Source organism: Canis aureus, chromosome 3 (assembly GCF_053574225.1).
Source record: "Canis aureus isolate CA01 chromosome 3, VMU_Caureus_v.1.0, whole genome shotgun sequence".
Lineage (NCBI taxonomy): Eukaryota > Metazoa > Chordata > Mammalia > Carnivora > Canidae > Canis > Canis aureus.
The window spans coordinates 14,935,933-14,949,095 of NC_135613.1; the positions used below are offsets into that span (position 1 = coordinate 14,935,933).

Below are 13,163 nucleotides of genomic sequence, written 5' to 3' on the forward strand. Positions count from 1 at the left end.
ACAGAGGGAACCCACAGAAAACACGCAGTAAGACAGGAAATTTGGATCCAATCATACCGATGCCAGTATTGATTGTAAACTGCCTAAGCACTGCAAGTAAAAGACAGACGGTCAAATAGGATAAAAACCAAGAACTACCGGTCAGCCACAAAATACGAACTTTCACTATAAAGAATAGACAGGTGAACAGTAAAAGGATGGGAAGAGATAACAGTAGGAAAACGCCAAACCAAAGAGAACTAAATCCACAGGAGAGAAAATGACCTGGTGTCTCGCCGCTGCAGGGGCGCAGGTAACACAGCCGGAAGGGGGTTGGGGGCGGGGATGCGGGGTCCCTTGCGAGGAGGACCCCGCAGGGCACGCGGGCACCGACCACGCGGGGCCGCAGCAGCCTCAGGCCCCGGAGGAACGTCCCCCAGGACACGGGCCGCAGCCCCAGCTCTTCGGCCTTGCGGCGAGCCTGTCGTCGCCTCCGAGGACCTTCTGCGAAGCGCGAGGCCATCCCAGAGCGCGTTTGGGGGGGGGGGGGGGGCGGCCCCTCGGGGAGGCAGGAAGATGCTGCGCGGGCCCGAGGCCCAGGGCAGGCGCCGCCTCCAGCCTGAGGCCTCCAGCAAAGCCTCCCGCAAAGCCTGCCTCGGGGAGCGGCTCGGGGATGCTCAGCCCGCGAGCAACGGCGAGGACAAAGCGCTTCCCAGGCTCAGAGTCCCATCACCGCCCCCCAGGACCACCACCTGGTCCACGACTCGAGCCACAGACGCAGACGCAGCAGCAGCAGCAGCAGCAGCAGCAGCGCCGCGCCTCGCCCCGCAGAGCCAAGACCCGCTGCGCCAGGCAGACGCGATGCGCATGCGCTTCACGCAGCTCGACGGCCTCGTGCACCACGTGCGGCTCCCCTCGCTCGGAGAGCCCTGCGCATGCGCCTTGGCCCGCGCCAGCTGGACGGACGTGGTGCAGGACGCCGGGCCCCTGCGCTTTGGGATGGGGGTGGGGGTGGGGGTGGGGGGTCACCAGGGGTCACCCTCCAGCTAGCGAGGCCCGAGGCTGATTCCGAAGGACACGTGGACCCCGGAAGTGGAGAGAAGCTTGCAGGCCCGCAGCACCGTCGTGCGGCTGCCCACCGGCCCCAGGTGTGATGCTGCAGGTGGAGGAGGCGCGGGCCTCCTGCCGGGGATGCGCGCATGAGTGTCCCGGGGGCCAGATGAACCGGCTCGGATGCGGAGAAAACATTCCGGAGCCCGACTGCCCGCGGACAGATCTTGGCTCACTGTAAGCTACCTTAACTCCTTTCTGCCTCGCTTTCTCTGGCTTTAAAATGGGCGCATTAGTAGTTTTCCCCCAAAGGACCAACGGGAAGATTAAACGAGTAAATATGAGACGGGGTTAGTACTGATTCCAGTTTTTAGTGGCAACTGGCTTTAATATACTACACCTTTTAAGAGTGTTTGCTATTTTCAGTAAATAGCCTTTATGTGTTTAAGTGGCTGCCTACTATTGCTACTGTCCTTGTAGTTAATGCACAGTAGCTCTGCGATTTGTTGAATAGCTTTCCACATCTATTGTTTTCCTTTAGTTTGTTGTTGTAATGAAATATGTTGACAAAGCTCCCATTTCTGAAGCCCTTGCATTACTAAAATTAATCCCATTTGTTTATATCATAATTTTATAAATGAATAGCTGGATTCAGACTTCTAATGGATTTATTTGAAATATTTGCTTCTATATTTGTAATAGGAATTCATCTTATTTTCTTTTGTGTGCCATCTTTAAAATACTTTATACTATGAATTGGGAACTTTCATCTTTCTCTACGGACTAGAATTATTTAAAATAACATGGGAATTATGTGTTGTGTGAATTTAGATTAAACTCAGTGAAACCATCTGAACCTGCCACCAGATTTGTTGGCTAAGGTTATTGGGCTGTTCAAATCTTCTCATTTTGGGTCAAATGAGGTATTTTATGTTTTGATGACAAGTAACCAGTTTCAGATTTCCCAAATTTATTATGGTAAGTTTGTACAAGTTGCATTCATATAAATCTTTAAGCTTATCTTTTTTAAGATTATATTTCATTATTGACATTGTACATTCATTTTCTATGTTTATTAGGTGGGCTAGGGTTTTCCCTTTTTACTGTAGTCTTTTTAAAGAATAAAATTTGTATCATATAACATAGAACACATAGCATATTACAAAAAGTTAAGGAACAGTATCTTAAGACGAACGTTCATTTCCCTCTCATGTAAAATAGGTCCAGAAGTGTGCAGCTTGGGACTGATGTGTTAGCACCCTGGCATCATCAGGGGCCCAGACTTACCTTCATGCTCCAATTCCCAACACCTGGCTTCCATCCTTATGATCCTTATTATTCACAATAACTACTGAAGCTCTAATGATCAGATTCATGTTTCTGCCAGCAGCAAGTGGAAGAAAGGCATGATAAAAGGATCAAATTGCCAATGATTCAGCCCCCCCCCTTTCTTAGCCTTCCCAGAAGTTCCTCACCATACTTTTGTATACACATCTGCCAGAACTTAGTCATAGAGCCACAACATGATGCAAGGGAGCACTAGGAGTGCAGCTTGAGTGGCTCTCCATCAGGAAAAAAAAAAAAAAAAAAGTCAAAATTCTATTGCTGTGTGAGAGGATAGGAACATATATTGGATAGAACTGAAAGCATCTGTTCTAGCATCATGTATACATACTATCAAACGTTTCTGCTTTTCACTTCTACTTAAAATTTTCATATCTTTCATCTGAGTTCATTTTTCTTCCTAATTGCTATTGGTTGATTTTGAGACTCATCTTTTAAGTCCTGAGGTCAAATAGTTTGTGGGCTTTTTGTCTTTTTTACAAAATTATGAGAAAACATTCGAGAATACAAGTTTGAAATCCTGTCTTCTGATGCTTCATTTGCTAGATCTTAATCCCTTACCTGTGGGATAAATGTTTATGGAATTGCCCAAAGACAGCTGGACCTAGGAGCCTTAGATTTTAGGGTTTATATTCTTTGAACATATATTCCCTGAGATGGGTGGTTATGTGACATATTAAATCTCTGAAGTACATAGTCTTTCATATTATAATTCACTTAACAAATTGCCTATTGTCAGATATTTAGTGGTCTCCAATTCAAGATTGTAAGTATTTCTGTATTTGCCATCCTTATGATATATTTTTGTCCTCTTTTGTAATTATTTCTATAAGATTAATTTCTAAAAGTGGAATTCACTGTAAAAAATGTAAAGTCTGACACCTATCAGAAAAACAACTTACTGGTTTGATTGTCTTCTGCTCTCCAAGAAGTTTTCCAGAAAACATAAAATTGCTTTCTCTCACACACTTTTGGTGAGAGCATAACCTGCTAAAGCTGATTTAGCTAGCAATCTGGTAATATCAGCCAAAATTTAAATAGGCATAGCCACTGATGCAGCAAGTCCTCTTCTAGGAGTCCCACTGAATTGCTTTTTTTTAAGTACATAAATATAGTGTGTATGATGAATCAGAAATATAATCTAAAGACATTAAGTGAAAAATCACTATGAAAATACATACATATGCTGTGTTTCCATTTTGTAAAATAAAACTATATGTGTATGCATAAGCCCATGTTAGTATACAAATGCAAAGTAAAAGAATGAGAAGGAAATCCAACAATGGCCAGTGGTTACTTCAGAGGAGGTAAAGAAAGATTTGGCCCAGGAGAGGGAGAATGTGGTACAGAGAAAGGTCCATGTTGAAGTTGATATACTTTTGTATTACATTTATCTTTTACACTAAGGATGTGTTTTCATTTTATTGTTAGAGGAAACATGATACTTATTAAAATTAGATTGTGTTGGTACATACTTTTAAGTTATCGATACTGTCATTTCATGATTATTTATATTGCTTAGATTTTTATATGACTCCAATTCGTATTTCAGTGTCTTACCATCATCATCAAGGAGCTATGATCTTTCTCTCTTGCTACTCTGCTAGGACATAGATTGGCTGCCACCATCTCAGGTGTCATAAAAAAGCAAACAAACAAAAAAATCTAACAAAAGAAGAAGCTCTACTTCCACAACATCCCCTGCTCCCCCCCCCCACACACACAAAAACCTTAGCAAACCACCCAGCTCTCTTCTCCTCCATACACATAAACACCTGATCCGTCCTCCCCCATGATAAGTACTTTCCACCCTTTTGATCTTTTAAAATCGATTAAAGTTTCCACCTCAAATCTTACAAGTTCACTTCTTCCAGAAAGACCAGTTGTGCTTCAGCCAGTGTGAGTTGTGGGTTGGGGCAACTTATATTAAAAGCATATGTGTCTAATAAGGGTCTAGGAAGATTCCTTCTGCTCCACATGTATCCACAGATTATGAAGCTCCATAGGGAATATGATAGAGTATCACACTTATCTTTAAAGAGTATAAGATTTGATAAATCACAAAATGAATACATAGTTTTAGGAATGTATCAACTGCTTGGACCCACAGCTCCTTCCTCCCAAAAAAAGGGAACCATCCAAATGCAGTAATTGCCAAGGTGTGGGGGCTGGGTACAGAGAGTGAGACTAACAGAACTAACACCATGGACAGATTTGGCCAAATATTCCTTTCCCCATCATTGTTTGGGCTTTCCACAATCCAAGAAAGCTTGATACAAACACAACTATACCTTGAATAAGGAGATAATTCTGATTTCTTCACCAAGCCAACCCATATAAGCCAAACAAATGGGTCAAATTTCAGCTAAAAATTTAATGACTTACTAAGACTGTGGCGAGTGTGAGAATATAGAACCCCTGAGGTTTTCAGATGGGAAGGAAGTTTGTACCAATTTACAGGTTACTATTCATGGACATCATTGGGTACTTATACAAAAGATGGAGGATGGGGTGGTACAGAAGGCCTAAATCCCCACCCACATCCTCTTCCCTTACGGAACAAAAGGTAACCATAGCAACAACAAAATCACACCTACTTCTCCTACTAAAGGTAACCATGGCAACAACAAAGTGCACACATAGCTCAATTACTGTTAAGGTTTTCCTTGTCTTTGGTGTTTGGCAATTTAAATATAATGTTCTGAGTGTGGTATTCTCTGTAGTTATTTGGCTTGGTGTTAATTGAGGTTCTTGATCAATGGAGTAATGTCTGTCATCAGATTTGGAAGTCTTGGCTCTTATTTCTTAAAATATAATTTCTGTACATCTTTTCTCCTCTCTGGTTTTCCAATGTACATACATTAGACTTGTTGACAGGGTTCCCACATTTCCTTTTTGTTCACTTCTGAGTTTTTTTTTTATTGTTTTCCTTTGCTCGTCATGCCTCGTGTACATTGACTTATGCTTTGATATTTGTTCAGATTTACTAATCCTGTCTTCTTTTGTGTTCATTCTGCCACTAAACCCATTTAATGAGTTCCTTATTTCAAATACTGTACTTTATTATTCCCAGGACATTGATTTGATTCTTTTTATAGATCACAATTTTCCATTGAAATAATCAATTTTACATTCATTTTATCCTTTATTTTATATAGTACTCAGTTTCTTAAAGTCCTTGCCTGATAACTCTGGATCATCTCTAGGTCTGTTTCTTTTGACTATTTTATTTATAATTGGACACTTCTTAACATGTATGGTAACTTTTTTATTGCATGTTGGACATTGTGAATGAGATTCTGTATTATGTTATCTTCCTCTAAAGAGGGTTAGCTTTTGTCCTGGTTGCAGTTAAAATACCAACAGATCACTTTGTTCCTGGCAAGGAACACTTTAAGGTTTTGTTAGGTTAGATCTGCTACAGTTTTGTCCTAACACATATCTTTATCCAAATGGCATTGACTTTATGGGATCTCAACTGAATGTCCTGGTTGATCATGTATTTTAAAAATCGTATTTTTTGAGGAAATGGTAATACTCTTTTTTGGCCCCTATAAACTATAAACAGTTAAACTTTCTATTATGTAAGTGAATGTGAAGCATACACGATTGGTGGTAGGGAAGCAACACTTTTTAACATCACCATTGCTAAGTTATGCTTTCTCTGTGGTTCTGGGCAGAACAATGCCCAAATTTGTATTTCCTTTTCCAGCCAAGTAGCCACAAAAAAAGAAGATATAGTCTTAGAAAATCTCAGGATTGAAGGGAAATAAAAGTCTATTATAAACAAAAATACACACTCATTTGTTGTATTAATTCCTCGTTATGACTTTGTTCACAATGAGGTGAACTAAATTGAACATGAACAGGATGAGAGTGAAGTTCTGCAGTTGAGGTGAAAGTAACAACAGTATAAGAATAAAATAAGTAACTGTTGACTTTAATGAGCATCTCATATGAGAATAAACTCAATCTGAGTTCTAAGATGAAGGCTTTAAAATTAAAACTAAACATGTATTAGTTAGGAGATTGGTACCTGAGGATATAGGTGTCTGAAGATACTCTAAAGTCTAACCACTTCTTAGCTCCAGGACTGAAAATATGCCACTGATCTTCACTGCAGGCCTGGTCCTGGATTATCCCCATTATTCCCCACCCCCAAGTCTGACTTCAGTGAAAACCATGAGAATGCAGAACTGGACCCTCACTAGGATGGCAACATACAAGTATAGGGAGTGATCAACTAAAAGCATGGGACTTAAAACTCCAGGTTTTCCAGAAACATCTTGGGAAAAATTAAATATCTTGATTTCCTCTTTTCTGCTTTATTTTGATACTTCTGAAAAGTGCATCTCTAATGCTATCAATTTTGTTTCCCTGAGGAATCAGAGCCACTCAAGTAAACATGATAAATGATGTTAAAAAAAATGTAGGACAAAAAAAAAAGGAAAATACTGATGGCCTATCTAGAACTAAAATTCATTTTACTTTATAGGTCTTAAAAGTCTTGGCTATTACTCTTGAAGTTGAAGTTAGCCAGCAATTACTTAATTTGGAAAATAACATGAAGAACGATACCAATTTTTAACTCACTAGCAGCTGTCTATTTCAGTTGGGTAAGTACATATTTCATATCTTAATCATGTTGGACATCACTTGATGAATGAGATGTGGGAGACTTGCTCCTAATATATGCTAAGTGACATAAGGTTGAAATCTATCAGAAGCTTTCACCAAATGCTCCTTTGTATGAGATAAGGATCTGATTTGGCCCTTGGCATTCAAGAGTCCTAAGCTATGGCAGGAAACCTGCTTAGAATATTAAATAAACCCTCATCATATGCAGAGTTGAGTAAAGAAAAAGTTAAGCACTTAATTCAATATGTAGAATAAAGAAAATATTTGTTTTTTGGTAGTGTCACTCTCAGTTACTATTGACTGCCAACCACATTCCAGACAGCAGACAATGAGTATAATGAAAAACAAGGACCAGGAAACACTGTGTACTACACAACACATAAAACATAATTAATATTTGTTGAATTGATAGCAGCTTGCTTGTCTTTTCCTATACGTTATCTCATTTCATCTCAAGAATTTCCCTGAAAGGTATGTTTTATGCCCATTTCTTAAATGATGAAACTGAGGCTTAAAACAGTAAATGGTCTTCCTTGGCCCAGGTCCCAAAACCATGGATTGATCATGTGGTACTCTCTCTCCCTGGGCTGTGCTCATTCTTTCTTCTGGCTCAGAAGCATGCAGTCATTTGGGCTGAAGAGTGAGAAAGGAGGGCAAGTTGGAATTGTTGTAAAGCTTGTTGGATTTCAGTAGTGGAAACAGCAGAAAGATGAGTAAGCATGGTAGCTGTGTGCAGAGAATGCCTCGTGGGGAAGAGGTGGAGGCAGAAAGGAGGCTCGCTGTAGAAACCTGGATGGGAAATGGAGAGTATGACACTGATGGACAGTGAGAAATCTGTATTTGGTCATCAACCTGTTCCTGGCTCACAGCTCCTAAAATCCTTGGAATTTTCTGGGTGAAGGGTGACAGAGGTGTCTTTTATTATATTACCGAGGTGACTTTTGGAAAGCCCTTAGGTCACCAAAGGATGGGGGCTGGTTGCCAGGGAAGCCACAGGATTTGAGGGTTGAAACATTCAGTAGCTCCAAGGCAGGGAGAGGGGCTAGGGGTTGAGTCAGTCACCGGTGCCAATGATAGTCATGCCTATGTAATGAAACCTACACAAAAAAACAGCAGAACAGGGTTCAGAAATCTTCCAAGGTGGTGACCGTGTGGAAGTGCTAGAAGAATCTTACCCTCTGCATCTCTTCTGTCTGGCTGTTCCTGAGTTACATCTGTTTATAATAAACTGGTAATCTGGTAAATAAAATGTTCCTCTAGAGTTCTATGAGTTGCTGTAGCAAAGTAATCAAACTGGATGGGCTCTTGGGAGCTTCCCTTTTATAGTCAGCCAGTCAGAACAGATAATAGTCTGGGTGGGCAACTGGTGTCTAAAGGGGGTTGGGGGAGCAGTCTTAAAGGACTGAGCCCCTAACCTGCGGAATCTGATGCTATCTCCAGATAGGTGGTGTCAGAATTGAATTGCAAGACACCCTCTTGAGAATCTGAGAATTGGAGAATTGATTGCTGGTATGTGGGAACCCCCCCAAACACACACACACACACACACACACACACACACACACCTGTTTGTGTGTCAGAACCTATTTAGAGAAAAAAATTAAATCTTCCAGTGTATCTGGGCAGAGGGCCTTGATGCAGAAAGTGGGCATCCTGATAATTTGTAGTGAGGCTGTATGAAAGAAAGTTATCAAGCCACAGTTACTAGTGAAAAATGCAGCTTTTGCATGGCTGCTCATTAGTGGACCAAGCCCCAGATCTGGCCCAAGTCATCCTTCTTTGCCTTAAAAAAATGAAATGTCATTCCCTGGGTTAAGGTCTGTATTCCTAAGGGTGCCCACTATTCCCTCTTCACTCTTTAAACTACCTGTCTATCCCCTTAGCCATCCCAGACTCCGTATGCACATGAGCCTGCTCCACCTGTATGGAGGTGCAGAACCTCAGTTCTGAAGGGAACAAAAATTAGACCAGCATGGAATAATTTCATATTGACATGTTGGTGGATTTCTTTGGGCTCATCCTTGTTTTTTAGGTAACTTCTTTCAACCCAGCTTATAATTATGCAACTACAGTACCTGCTAGAATCAATCAGCCTTCCAAACCCAAACACGTTCATCTTTATCCAAATGTAATTTATCTGAAATGCCATGTTGGTGTGAGCATTATGCATTACTACATAGGTTTCTATTTTGTTCTTAAATAATGAAACACCCTAATGGAAAATATTCCCTCTAAATAAATTTTAATGAGCACTTATTTGCCCAAATTGTTCTTTCTGTGAATGGCAGAAATTTAATATGAACTTGAATTATCAGGAGCTTTTTGTTATAATGGGCTTTGGGACTAAATCATGCAAAGATGACTTATTTTCCTATATCTTCCAAGCTGCAAATGCTGCCATAACAACTTCCTCTCAAATGCAAAGTGAGTATCAGTGTCTTACCTTGCATCTATACAGAAAAATGTCACATCAGAAATCATGTCAAGGTGTAAGATATTATTGGAGATTGAAGTGAACAAGTAAGAAGTCTAATTGCAATAGAAGGGCATATATCCCAGACTTTGCTGCTACCAAAAAAATGCATATGTCTGCTACATTTTTTAATTCCCTGCGTTGAATGGTTTTTCTGCAGAAAGAAAGCAAATGGGAAATACTACCCTGTATCCTGGCAGGCTACAGAACTTGGGCCTCATTGTGCTCACCAAGAATTAGACCAAGGCCAGATGTAGAACTTGGAGAAGTGCCTTCCAGAAAAGAGCTCCAGCCTCAGCAAGAATTATGAGTCAGTGGAGTAGGATGCCAGAATTGAGGGTGCCCCCATAGACTCCAGAATGCACACCACTAATTGCTTCTCTAGACTTTCTCTCCATCTGAAATACTGCCAAGGGGAGCCAGCGCCATTTCTGAGTCATTTTTTATAATGGAAATGACATTGAGAGGGGTCGTTTAGTTCAGTTTAAAACGTTGTATTGCATACCTTCTAGAAGCTTCATTGTATTAAAAACCACAAATGGGAGTTTCCATTTTCAAGGAGCTCTGCACTGGGATAGGGAACTCACACTAAGTCAAAAACACCTTCAGTGAGTGTCAGTCACATTACCTTTTTTAAACCAGAAAAGTGTGAGCTCAGTAAGCACCTCCAAGGGGGCAAAGAGGCAGCAAAGCTCCTCTTCATGGAAGGCTTTTGGGCCTGGCTGGAGAGTAGGGCTCCAGATGCTGATGGCTGCACTATCCACCAGCTGAGCAGACTTGATAAGGTCAGTGAAAACCCTAAACACTGCTTCCTTCCCAGAAAACAGGGAAAAGAACAGCCATCTTATAAAGCAGTTGCTAGATGCGCACAGATAGGAGACATTCAATGAACAATCTCCAGTCACCTCTGACCCCCACTGCATATGACCCTTCACTCCTCCCACTCACCTAGCAGTTTGTCCAGGAACAGCTCTAACCACATCTATACAAATGACTAGAATAGAGAAGATTTGGAAAGTGGAATTCTTTCATCTGTGTGTAGAGAAGGTAAAAAAAAAAATTTCAATGTGATTATTTTATAACCAATAATGGTAATATGCTTTCTCATAATTTAGGTATCCTAATAATTATTCCTATTAAAAAGCATTAAAAGAATATTTATAAGGAGCGCCTTAGTGACTCACTTAGTTGAGTGTCTGACTCTTGGTTTCGGCTTAGGTCACGATCTCGAGGTCCCAAGACCAAACCTCATGTCAGGCTCCACACACAGTGATGAGTCTGTTCCATCCTTTCCCCTCCTCCCTGCCCCCCGTCCCCCAGTGCACCTCTCTCTCTCTTAAAAAAATTTATAAGACATTTAAAGATTACAAAGCATCTTATTAATTTGACTCTCAGAACAATCTGGTATTATCAGCAGGACAAAAGATTTTAGTACCAGTTTTAAAGATGAGGAAAGTGAGTCTCTGACGAACTCTGTGGTCCTAGTCAGTCTTGTGCCTGCACAGCCTTCAGTACTTCTCTTATCTGCACAGAGACCTACAGATACTAGTTCTGGATGTGTTATTTCATATCTGTTCTCCTGATCAGAGAGCGTGACACTCCTCACACAGCCTGTTTGAGCCACCGCTGAGTCCCCAGCTTCTAGTTCCAGGTTAGATGCTTCTAACCTGGCCCAAGAAACAATTCAGGGATTCAAAGCAAAGGTTCACTGAGCATTGTTGTGACAGAGGGAGAACTATATATTAGTAAAATAATGAAAATAGGCTATTTTCAGAATCAGGGGCAGCTGACAGGCAGCATGCATTGATAAGGTGGAAAAGGACTATCTCCCAGGCTACCTCAAAACTCTGAGTGGGCACAGGGCTAGATGCTGCTTGCAGGGGGTGGTGCCACCTTTCCAGTAAGCGTCTGAGTTTGTGTAGCAAGGGACCGAGTGGTTGAGTGCCTCGAAGGGCAGAGGATGCTCAGGGATGCAGCCCTCTAAGTTCCTCTGTTCTGAAAGGAAGCCTTTCTTCATGCCTCAGGGAACCATGGGCCAGGCTTGGTTTCCACCAACTCTGGAGTGTAGAGGGGAAGGGAATAGACAATGCCTCCTTAGGAGGGAAGAGGATATTTTTGTGCCCAGTGTTTACTTGTATTCTACTCCCAAGTGATGAAATACACACACACACACACACACACACACACACACACACACGCTTGTTTAGGATCCATCAGACAAGACCTACCTATAAGGAGGTGCAGTGCTGGAGATGATCCATTCGGAAGTTTCACTCATTGGACCTCACATTCTGGCTCTAGTTTATAATGAAAAGAATCCCTAAGTCTCTCATTTTTCTCATTTGCAAAGTGGGTTTGTAATGCTCCCTCATCACATTGTTTCAATGTTGCAAGGATTAAAGGAGAACATGTAGGTTAGATGCTTGGCACCTATCACACAATCATAAGTGGTAGGGATTGTTACTATCTTTCTGTTCTGGGGAGGGAGGAGGACCATGACACTGTTGTTTTTATGAGCCATGCGTTTTCTCCACGCTCCCAATCACAACACATGGTGTCCACACCACACACAACCCAATGAGGTCAATAGCCTCATCCATCTCCCAGGTTAGGAGTCTGGTCATGAAGGTGGTGTGACCTGCCCAGAGTCACATAGTGTGGGAACGTTTGATCATTCTAGAGCCAGAGTGGCCTCACTGAAGGTGGGCTTGGCTGTTCTTTTACTGAGGGAAAGAATAATCAATACCTCTGCAGGAACACTGCTGGAGAGAATCCTGACGTGAGCACAAAGTTTCTGGGAAAAAGAAATTGGCAAACCTCACTGTCAACAATCAGAAGGTGATCAACAGGAGAAAAGCACTCTGGGAGAACATTGTTTTTTAATCTTCTTTGAAACAGAGCTGATTTCCCTAGACAAATGGATAGCTAAATTCATATAATTATCTATGCATACACTCTTGTCATCCTCTGTATTTGTAGACAGTACGTTTTATTTTTTAAGGAAAGGAAAAATAGAGATGCCATTATTCATGTGTTAGCAGTTGGAAAATCTCTCTCCTTGCTTCTCTCTTGCTGTTATCAGCACATGCTATGCTGAATTTGGGGAGTAGGTCAACAAATGTATCATAAGAAAACTAGAAAAAGAAATGTTCGCTGCTTCTTGGTGCTTATTAGTGTGAAAAGATAATCAGTTGCTTCCTGATTCTTAGGGGAAGGAAACAGAACGTCTCTCTCCCTGCCAAAGGCAAACTCTTAAGCCAAATGTATCTGGTGAATGGGGACATTAACTTACAGAGGCAGACCTGCACCACCATCACTGCCCCTTGCTCCCACACATACTACCTGGACAACCAACAACTCCTCTCAAGGCCTGTCTAGGTTCTTATCCTCAAAGAGGGGAAAGCTAAGCCTCCCTTGAGACTGCTGGGGTGGGTGTTAGGGGTGGAGAGGACCAGGCATGAGCTGGCTAGGTAGCAGCATCCTACATTTCGTGTAACCATGTCTGCCTATCACAAACTGGGCTGAGAACTTGCATTTATTCACATGTGTTACACTCGTTCTCTTCCAACACACTCTCCGAAGCTCCAGAGTGGCAAACACCCTTCTTCCAAACCCACAAAAGCCCTTCAACATACTTCTAGCTATATTTGGAGCTGTCCAGAAGTCCAAAGCAAGTTTT

At 41.7% G+C, this 13,163-nt stretch overlaps 1 long non-coding RNA gene across 1 annotated transcript; it reads left to right on the plus strand.

The window, feature by feature from the left end:
- The first annotated feature begins 1,016 nt into the window (after positions 1-1,016).
- LOC144310188 (uncharacterized) lies at positions 1,017-12,230 on the plus strand. The gene is made up of 3 exons (XR_013375869.1): positions 1,017-1,266; positions 6,869-6,989; positions 9,645-12,230. It is a non-coding gene; the product is annotated as an uncharacterized LOC144310188 (long non-coding RNA).
- Positions 12,231-13,163: the final 933 nt, after the last annotated feature.